This window comes from Vombatus ursinus, unplaced genomic scaffold (assembly GCF_900497805.2).
Source record: "Vombatus ursinus unplaced genomic scaffold, bare-nosed wombat genome assembly UNPS02014791.1, whole genome shotgun sequence".
Classification (NCBI taxonomy): Eukaryota; Metazoa; Chordata; class Mammalia; order Diprotodontia; family Vombatidae; genus Vombatus; species Vombatus ursinus.
Genome location: NW_020954569.1, coordinates 73162916 through 73173291, shown reverse-complemented (window position 1 = coordinate 73173291; position 10376 = coordinate 73162916). Strand labels below are relative to the sequence as shown.

Below are 10376 nucleotides of genomic sequence, written 5' to 3'. Positions count from 1 at the left end.
TACCATGACTAGATGAATCTTTTAAAGATATCACTTTAAGTCATTTCCTGTTGAAAATCTATAATGCCTTTTCCATTATTTACCAATGCCAAATTTTTGAGTTTGGCATTCAAAAGCTGTTCTTGCCTCTCCAACTTTAGCCTGGGGAGAAGGCCTCTTGCCTCCAGCTTGCTCCCACACGTTTGTTTTCACTTCCTTGACTTTTTTTATGCTGGTACCATCTGCTGGTATGTCCGAGTACCTCTTCTCTCTATCAAGTTCTGTTTGCTTCAAGACCTACTTGTTCTATGAAAAATTTTCTCCCACACCCCTCAATCTCCTTCTCTTTAGCACATAGCACCACATATTCTAGCACTTAACTTGTATTTTCTGTCACGTGTAGCTTATTTTCTAAGCTAAGATGTAAAATCAAAGGTGTCCATTATGATGACTATTTCTCTGCAAGCTAGGTGGTTCAGTAGATAGAGCACTGGGCCTGAAGTCAGGAAGACTCATCTTCCTGAATTCAAATCTGGCTTCAGACACTCACTAGCTGTGTGACCCTGGGCAAGTCACTTATCCTTGTTAATGCCTCAGTTCCTCATTTGGGAAAAGAGCTGAAGAAGGAAATGGCAAACCAGTCCAGTATCTTTGCCAAGAAAACCCCAAATGGGTAAACAAAGAGTCAGATACAACTGAAAAATGACTCAATCTCTTACATGAAGCAATAGATGCACAAGCACTTTAATAAATCCTTATTCATTCATTAACAAGGGTGACTTGGTGATATATCTTGGGAAAGATATATCCTATCTGAAAGGGAAAATTTCTTAATTTGTAAGCTGCAGAAGGCGGGGGGGTGCACATCTAGCATCATGCCTTGCCTATAGTAGTTACTCTGTGTATATTGATGATGATTCAGTCAGATTGTGTTCCAGAACAGCCAAACTTAAAAAGCAATTTTTCTTCAGTTACTCCATTAACACTCTCCTTTGCAACTTTGCTGTCTTCCTGCTCTGGGATAGTTTCTTAAAGTTAGCACAACAAAGAACAAAAGCATTGCTCATTCTTTATAAATTATGATAAGATAATGAAGTCATAATTGCTTCCTTGTTTTCTTTTCCTTTCTTTTTTTTTTCTGGGTGAGATAAATGGCTTAAGAAAAAAAAATCCACAAACTGGGTAGTTTTATATGCACTTTATCTCCTGTAAAGAGAAAGTAATGATCTCCATTAAACTTCAACAATAACACTTAATTATTGCAGCAATTACATAGTCCTATGTACTTTCCATCTTTAATTTAATTTCTTTCAGACCCTCCCTTCTATTCTTTAACCCAGAGCGGTAGAGCGCTATACTATGTCTTCTTGCCACGAAATTTCTGAAGTCCAATTTAGCTCTAAAGGTTTTATCCCTAAAATCATGGAGTTTAACAACTTCTCTGAGGCCAAGGGGCAGTAGAACTATACTTACTCATGTTATTTTAGCATAATTATTCTATGAGGCAATGCCCGTCAAAAGAAGATTGGATGTGTAGTCAGTAGGGCATGGGTTCAAACACGTGTGTGACCTTAAGTAAATAACTTCTCTGAGCATCAGTTTCCTTATCTGTAAAATGAGATGACTAGACTAAATAAGCTCTGAGCTCCTTTTCAGTTCTAACTCTTTTAATATATATTTGCTTAATAATGCTTTCCGTGTTTATTCCACAAACAGTTACTAAGTACGTAATGTTGGTATATATTTATTAAGAACCTACTAGTGCTGGCACTGTGCTAAGCCCTGCTATGCCAGAATTGTTCTAGGTACAATGAAGTGGGCATGGAGGCCAAAGGAACTCCTCAGCATAACTACTGAGGCCTGACTCCTCACTTGTCCCCTGAACATCCCTGGCATATTCATTGATTTCTCTGTGTTTTTGGTGCTGCTATGTTCTTTCTTGCCTGGAATACCCTCCACTCACCCCCCCCCCCCAAAAAAAAAAACAAAAACCAAAAAACAAAACAAAACCCTTGCTCTCATGCCCACCATGTATCTTTCCATTGTCCTGTGGGTAACTAAAAATGTTAATCTCCAGAGTCTGTGACATTTGATGATGTATACCCATCTAGCATCATTTGAAGTATTTTGATGCTAAAAAAATGGAACTTCTCCATAAGCTTTCCAGCTCATTCTATTCCTCCTCTTCAATTCTGGACCCAGTTCATTGTCTGTCTTTAGTGGTCATCCATAATGGTTGTACTATTGGACTGATTCAAGAGACTGCCCTGCTCTCTGAGTACAAGTAGGTTGTAATATATCACTAATGATGAACTGTACAGAAGTGGGGTAAAGAGTATCATCAAAGAAATCTATGACCAGAAAAGGAGGTGTGCTGATCACTTATTTAAAGCAAAATATAGCTAGCTTGAGTGCTTCACAAATGTACATATGATGTCAAGAAACCTAAGAGAAAGACCCTTAGTCAATTGGGTGGACCCTGGGGAAGTACTAGGCTAAGGGTCTCCTAGGATGAGAAGGCATGGGTGGGTTGTGTGATCTGCAATGTGGGAAGAAGTTACCCAAATGGATGAGCAAAGGTTGAAATATTATATTCAAATTCTATTGATTTTTTTTTCAAGGTCAAGTTTGAGTGCTAGGAAGGCTTTCCTCATAATAACAACCACTTTGGTCTCTCCTCTTCCTGATTGCTCATAGTTCTTATTGTTTGTATCCCACCCTTCAGCTTTGGATTACAAGAAATTTGGCACTTTGTTGTATAGATTGTTGATTCCCAATTCTTTCATATATACTAACTGTCTCCCTAACTGAATGGAAGAGATCATGTTATTGATTTTTGGTATTTCCCATAATGTTTGGCATGCAGAAGATGCTCAAATACTTGACTGATAGAAATTGCCCAAAAATAATGCCGTATCTAAATGGTGCTTTGCAAGCCATTAAAAGAAATAAGATGTGGTTCTTTCCCTCTTTGAGGGTACAATCCACTCTTTATGCAATCCAAGGAAAACTGAATATAGATGCAAAAAAAAATTGAATAAACTACAGAATTGGGATAGGTTTCTCATTTGATGTTTTCCTATCAAGTATGTCTTGATGTTCTTGGGAATGCCAGTGAATAGAGTTCTGGACTTGTAATCATGAACACCTGGATTTGAGACCTTCCCTTCCCCTAACACTAGCTCTTTACTCTTGGCAAATCACTTGAACTCTCTAAGCCTCATTTTCCCCATATATGAAATGGGATAACTATAATAATTAGCACTTACCTACTTTACATGGTGGTTATGACATTCAAATTAGGTAATGTATGTATAACAAAGTGCTTTATAAATTGCATAATACTATATAAAAGTTATTATCTTCTCAGAGACACAATATGGCATGGTGGATAGAATGGGTTCAGATCTCACCTTTGATACTTGTCAGTTGTATGTGACTATAGACAGGTCATATTAGCCCCAAACCTGAGGCAACCCATCAAGACTTATCTCCTAAATTATAAATTGGTTGTGATCTGCCCTAATATAAGAAATTTTCACACTGACAAAAATCATATTGACAGTTAATCTAGTTTGCCACCAGATAGCCATTTGTAAAGGCCATAATTTCTTTGGGAATCAAAGTGGGTATACAAATGGTGTCCTTGCACTGTACTGGAATATGTTTTCCCTCTGCAATACTTCAATGGACTGATTTCATCAATGAGTTTACCTCCCATGATGCAGAAAACAAGCCATTCACACCTGCTCATTCTACACAACTGTAGTCTCCATCAGTGGTATCCAGCTCAAATAGAAATGAGTCAGTAAACCATACATAAGGATTTCTGCTGTTTGCATATTGCTTAGAAAACCACATATCACCATTATTTATATTCTGTTCCATTTTTATTTATTTTGTTAAATATTTCTCAATTGTAGTTTTACCTGATTCAGGCCTCAGAGAGTATTGTGGGCTGCATCTGACACCTCTGGTCCACATATTTCCAAGATTTTACCACACACAGCCCACCATAATCTATGCAATAGGCTGGAGACCTCCTTCAAGCTCTCTTGCATCTGCATTGAAACAGCTGGAGCCCTTGGACTGGAGTTCATCAGTCATGACTGGATCTTACCATTATCAGCCTTAGATTTCTTCTTCTCTATTACCTGGAGGCTTTGTTTAGTTTGACACTTCTTTCCACACACACCCCACCCCCACACTGGTAATGAGATTTGTTACTGCAAAAGCTAACTTCTTCTTTGCTCTTTTTTTTTCTTAGTTTGACACTTCTAGAGACAGTTCTCAAATGTCTGTACCCTAAAGATGATTTCATATAATTTTAGAAATGCTGAGTTGGAAAGTGTTTTTGCCCATGCCCTTACCAGTATAGCTGAATCAGAAAAGAGTGCAAAATATACAGCCCATTAAACTTTTGTTGGGCTAGAATGTTGAGTCAAATATAATAAGTTGAAATTTAATAGGGATAAATGTAAAGGTCTTATGCTTGTGTACAAAAAAAAATCAGCTTTATAAACACAAGATCAGAAAAAACACAATTATGCAACAATTCTTCTGAAAAAGCCCTGGTGACTTTAATGGATTACAAACTCATGGTTAGTTAACAATTTGATATGGAAACCAAGAAGTATAACTGAAGCTTAGGCTATAGTAAGAGAAGTATAGTGTAGACGATGAGGCAAGCAATAGTCACTCTTTTCTCTGCTCTGGTCAGATTACATCTGGAGTACTGTGTTGAGTTCTGGATACCACATTTTGGAAAAGGTATTGATAAATTGGGGATTATCCAAAGGATAGCAATGGGGATGGTGAAAAGTCTCAAGTTGATGCCATATGAGGATGTATTGAAGGTACTGGGGGTGTTTAACCTAGCGAAGAGAAGAATTAGGGGGCACTATTTAATAGTTATCCTCAAGATGTGAAGAACACAAAGAATGGGCAATATATGTGTAACCCTACATGCCACAAAACTTGGAGCAATGGTTAGATACCAGAAAAAAACTCTAACAATTATCATTATTCAGGTGTAATGGGCTGCCTTGGGAAGTGGTGAGTTCCCCATCACTTGAAGTCTTTTTTTTTTTTACCTTCAGTTAAAGAGTATGTGTAAAGTGGGTTTACTTTTTAGTAAAATTTTTCATTAAAATTGTCTTAGATAAATAGCGAGTTGACTTGTGAATGGCACAGATTCTAGATACAATACCATACCTACCTTTTTTTTTTTTTTGCATTCATATGCTTTTCTCTCTATGCAATGATTATTGATTCACCAAAAATAGTTTAACAGTAGGTAGAGACTGGAGAAAAACAGATTTGAGAAACACTTTTTATTTCTCTTAAAGAGGTGAAAATAAGTAAATGATTCTTATAGTTCTCTTCACTTGTAAGATCTTTAAACTCTTAAAAAAAAGCAGTTTCCTCAAAGCAATGCCATCTTTAAAAAAATCTCAGCAGTGCATATGTGCACTCAACAAAAACATGCAGCTCCATTGTTTCTTGAAAAAAAAAACTTTGCACAAAAAATTCAAGACTTTCCACAAAACTGTTCCCCTTGCGTCATTCCAGGACCCAAACCACAAATAAGGACTTAGTGCAATTCTATTGCTTCTCGTTTCCGTAGGAAACGTAGAGCAGAAGATGCCTTTGACCACAACCGTCTCCTGATGGTTAGAGTGACAGCTTCTCTCTGCTTTATTTAAAATACTCCTTTTTCAACCTGTTTCAGTAAAGTACAGACAAAATCTAGTAAAACATGAGGATCTAGTGGAGGGAAAAATCATTTAATTTCTACCCTGTGCCATAAACTTAAAAAAAGGGTTAGACAAAAAAAAGTCAGATTTTATCAATTCAACATTTTTAAAGTTATGTTTTATTTCTGAAAGCAGCTCTTAATGAAAATTAAAAGCAGTTCTTGAGTAACTGCAGTAAAATGTCTTTTTAAAAATATATATATGCATATTTTGCAATTTAGCTCATTTTGGTCCTGCCTTAATTTACCTCTCAGTTTTCAAGTTAAACCACAGCTCCTGTGCAAGTTCAATAGCTTCAGCTCTCAAGTCTAGTGGCTGCAGACATCTCTGCAGCATCATCTGGGTGATCCCGGAGCAGCTCAGGGTGTGTTCAACTACTACAGAGAGTATTCCAGGGACCAAAGCCTTCAACGCCCGGGGCTCCTTCATGTTTTCTTCAGTTCCAATTCAGTTCCAAATTACTCTTCATCCTCACCACCTTTTCTTCTAGGAATGGTGTGTTAACTTGAAAATAGGACCAGAAATACCTCAGCAGCACCTCCATGGCCACATACAAGTGTTTGAGTTCTGACTGAATGTCATTTGGCACCATGTGATTTATGGCTTGCTGAGATCCTCCCTGTATAAGTGCTCCTCCAGGGAATAGGGTTGTGATGGTACTACTAGCAGCACTACTTGAAAGAACCTGAGTTAGTTTGGGTATGTAAGTTTCCATCTCTTGCTTAATACTCTGAAATGAATGGATAGTATCCTGACGTGTTGCATGTTGGAGGGAATGAATTGAAGTTGGGTCTTGATAATACCCATCTGACTTCTTCAGGCTTAGTGCAATTGTTTTTATGCTATTGTTTTCCTCCAAGTCTTCATATTCAATGAATTCCTGTAACTTCACAATTTTGACTGGTGGCTGGAAGAAGTCTGAAACCAAAGAGTTCCCATCTGTACTGCTGTTTCCACTGCTGTTACCATTTTGTGCTTCCTTTTTCCTGAAACCCACTGCCAGAACCATAGAACTGTGATGGTTAAAGCTCTCCATGATCATTGCTATTCCCCTTTATGGATTTTGAAGAGTTGGAAGTAGAAACCTCATAGCCCTAATCTAATGATTTATCCTGCAATACTGTCAAATCTAGTAGTGAGTTTTTCACTTCTAGCAATAACATTAATTTTAAACCTTTTTCATCCATTCGGGCACGTTCTGCAAAGAGATCCTTTGACCCTGTGTTAAGCCAAGCCCTATGAAAATAATGCGATTGAAAAAAATCGTATGCAGAACTCTTTTTCTATCATGTAATGTGGTACGCTTTCTGCATATTTCATTTTTACTGTTGGATAGGTCCTAAATAGCGACTCAATGATATCAGAAGTTAAGCTATATCTTAGGCCATTACAGCCATTTGTTTGAAGGTGGACATCATACAGAAAAGCTGCAGAAATGCCCATGTCCTGCTTGTGATTGGATGCTGCAAGGCTATCCGAGGTATTCATGTCATGCTTAAACGATTGGCCCAGAAGTCCTTAGCACTCAGCACCTGACTCACAACCAGGTCTTTATAAAGCTGAAATAAAACAGGATCTGCTTGCAGCATTCTGGTTTTTTTTTTTTTTTTTCCTTTCTTCCAGTTCTTTCCTCTTGAATTTGGGTAGCAACTGCTGAAGAAGGTCTTTCACAGCATCTAACTTTTTACAGCTGTGCTTTCAATGGAATGGAAGTTGGTTGTGTCTCCTGTATGTAGGACCAGCTGAAACTGCTTTTCCTTCTGGACTGATTTTCTGGCATTTAATGTCCCCACACATACGGCTGAGGTCTTTGCCTTCAGGTGCCCAATCCTTTCTGCCATGAGGTACAGGGCTCCATCCGGATTCTTCTGACGCATCCTCTTTACAATCAGTAAAACTTCTGATGAAGTTGCCATGCTGGCTGGAAGGTGCGTGCAGGACCCTCAGCCCGGGTCCGAGGGGCGAGCTTCTTTCCGCCCGTCTCTTCGCTGGCGCTACCTGGCTGAGCCTGGGCTCCTGCTGTCGCTGCTTCCGCTGCTGGGGAGGTCTCGTCTCCTCCATCAAGGAGTGCGGCCCCAGAGGACTCCACTCCACGATGCCCCTCAGGTCTCAGCTCGCGCCAGGCCCAGCTCCACCCCTGGAGGCCTCAGGCCTTGGAGAGGTCAGCTTGGCCTCGGCCCGAGGGGGAGGGACCCGCGGGAGGGCCGCCTTAATCGAAAGCTGGATTCATGTTTGTCAAGTGCACAAGGGAGGGTGCTCCTTATCAAGTAGGTTTTGGGCTAGATGGAGTTAGAGTTCTCTTCCCACCCTTAACTGAGGTTCTGTGTAACCACCTATCTGTTCAATCAGTCAACCAACATTAACCATTATTAATTATTATTATTATTATTATTATTTTTGGCGAGGCAATGGGGGTTAAGCGACTTGCCCAGGGTCACATAGCTAGTGAGTATCATGTGTCTGAGAATGGATTTGAACTCAGGTTCTCCTGACTCCAGGGCCGGTGCTCTATCTACTGCTCCACCTAGCTGCCCCTTATTGATTAATTATTAATCCTGTGAGACACTGTGCTAGGTTCTGGGGACACATAAGCAGACAAAAGGGAAAACAGTCCCTGCTGAAAATGATCAATCTTGTAGATTTATCCCATTCTCTATAGATTTTAGGTGTCCTTCTTTTCTCTTTATTCAGGCTGCAAAAGCTTTTTAAATTTATAATTTTAGTTGTCTATTTTGTCTTTTTAATCTTTTCTAACCCACTGTTTAGCTATGAATTCCTGTTTTATCCAGTTGTAAAGGACATACCTATTCTCTTATTTTTAATGGGATGATCTTATATTTTTATAACGTATCCATTTAAAAAATTTATTTTATATGGTAAAAGATGCTAATGTAAAGCAGTTTTTAGTTAAACAGCTTTTCAGCTTTCCCCATAGTTTTTGTTAAGTAAGGAATCCTGCCTCCAGTAAGTTGTAATTTGGAGTTTTTACAATCCTTAAATGCTCAATATATTTCTTCTAGATTTTATTTATTTCGTCATTTTCACTGTTCTATTATTTTTTAGCCACTGCAAGATAGTTTTTTTTTTACTGACTTACAATATAATTTGAAATCTGGTAACGCTTAACTCTCTTCATTCCTGAGACAACAGGTCCACTGAAGAGAATACAATATTTTATTGTGCTTATTGTTTGTTGGTTATAGAAAAAGCATTTGATTCCATAGGAAAAATTTCCTTCTCTTCCAACATAGCTAGGAAATTGGACTTGGAGTCAGGAAGATTTGTATTCCAATTTTGCCTCAGATACTTACTAGCTGTGTTATCCTGGTAAGTCACTCTTCTGTGCCTCAGTTTCCCCAACTTTAAAACAGGGAGCTTGAACTCAGTGGCCTCTAAGATTCTTTCTAGCTTTGAATCTATGATGCACTTGATCAGTAAACATTTATTAAGCATTTACTATATGACAGGCACTTCAAAATTATACAATATTCCTTGAGAGATATAATGGAGATAAATTTTGTTTGACAATCCTATGATTATTAATATCAAGTAATACATAAAACAGGGAGACATGCTTGACTAAGATGTTTCCCATAATAATGGAGGAGAACTAGTACACAAACCAAATTTAAAAGGGATTTTCTACGGATGATGAAGTGCTGCCTGCAGATGACATGCTGATTGCATTAAGCCACAAAATATTGTAGAACTTCTGGAAGAGATATGTAGCTAAAAGAATTTAACCTAACCACTCTAGAAAAACCAAGTAGATGAAGAATGTTTACCATTCAGACCATGATAAACAATGATGTGAACAGTCTTATTTAAAACTTTAAAAAATCAACATATATATGTTAGCCAGATACTTCAAATGGACAATGAGTTGGGCCCAGAGTTAAATAGGAAGAGAATAGGCTGGATTGTTTTTGGGAGCTTACAAAACTCTGTTAAGGATTCCAAGTTTTTCCCTAAGACCAATATTTTGTAGGTATTGTTGTATGGCATCAAGTCATGAAAAGCTATAATATCCAACAAGTTAAAAATGAGTGTCACTCAAAGGGCATCACAAGTGTGAACAGGCTTCAACTCATTGCAAACAAGAAATCATGATGAACTAGAATGAATAATGTGATTAAAGCATATGATGGAAAAAGATAGGTTGGTTACATGGCAATAGTGGATGATAAAACAATGGGAGGCCACATGATGTTATCCTTGTGATACTAAGAGAAAGTGAAGACATAGGGCAGCATACTGAGCGGAATCCCTGTGGCTTCATCCAGCAATGACTGCAGTATTTTTATGCTTCAGTAGACCATTTTGCAAATTGATGTACCCCCAGTTTTATCATCCAATGGCCTGGTTTAGTTAAGTGGGTCCTCAAGTAAGTCTGTCATAGGACCAACATTTTTCTATATTGGTAAGGTTTCCTATTTTGTAGACAGTGTCCTTTTGGGCAATATAGAGAAATGTTTTCCGTATGGTTTCATAAGTAGGTTGTTTAGAATTGAACTAATTGAACTAAGGACTGAATCCAAATAAAACTGAATAACTCAAAGATTATTTAGGACACTGTGAGAGGAACCTTCCTAAAATCCAAATCTCCTATGTCCATGGCATCCTCATGATCTGCAGTCTAGT

At 38.1% G+C, this 10376-nt stretch overlaps 1 pseudogene; it reads right to left on the bottom strand.

Annotated features, from left to right (window-relative positions):
- Positions 1 to 6171: 6171 nt before the first annotated feature.
- On the bottom strand, positions 6172 to 7660 carry LOC114047887 (annotated as a pseudogene).
- Between the last annotated feature and the right edge of the window lie 2716 nt (positions 7661 to 10376).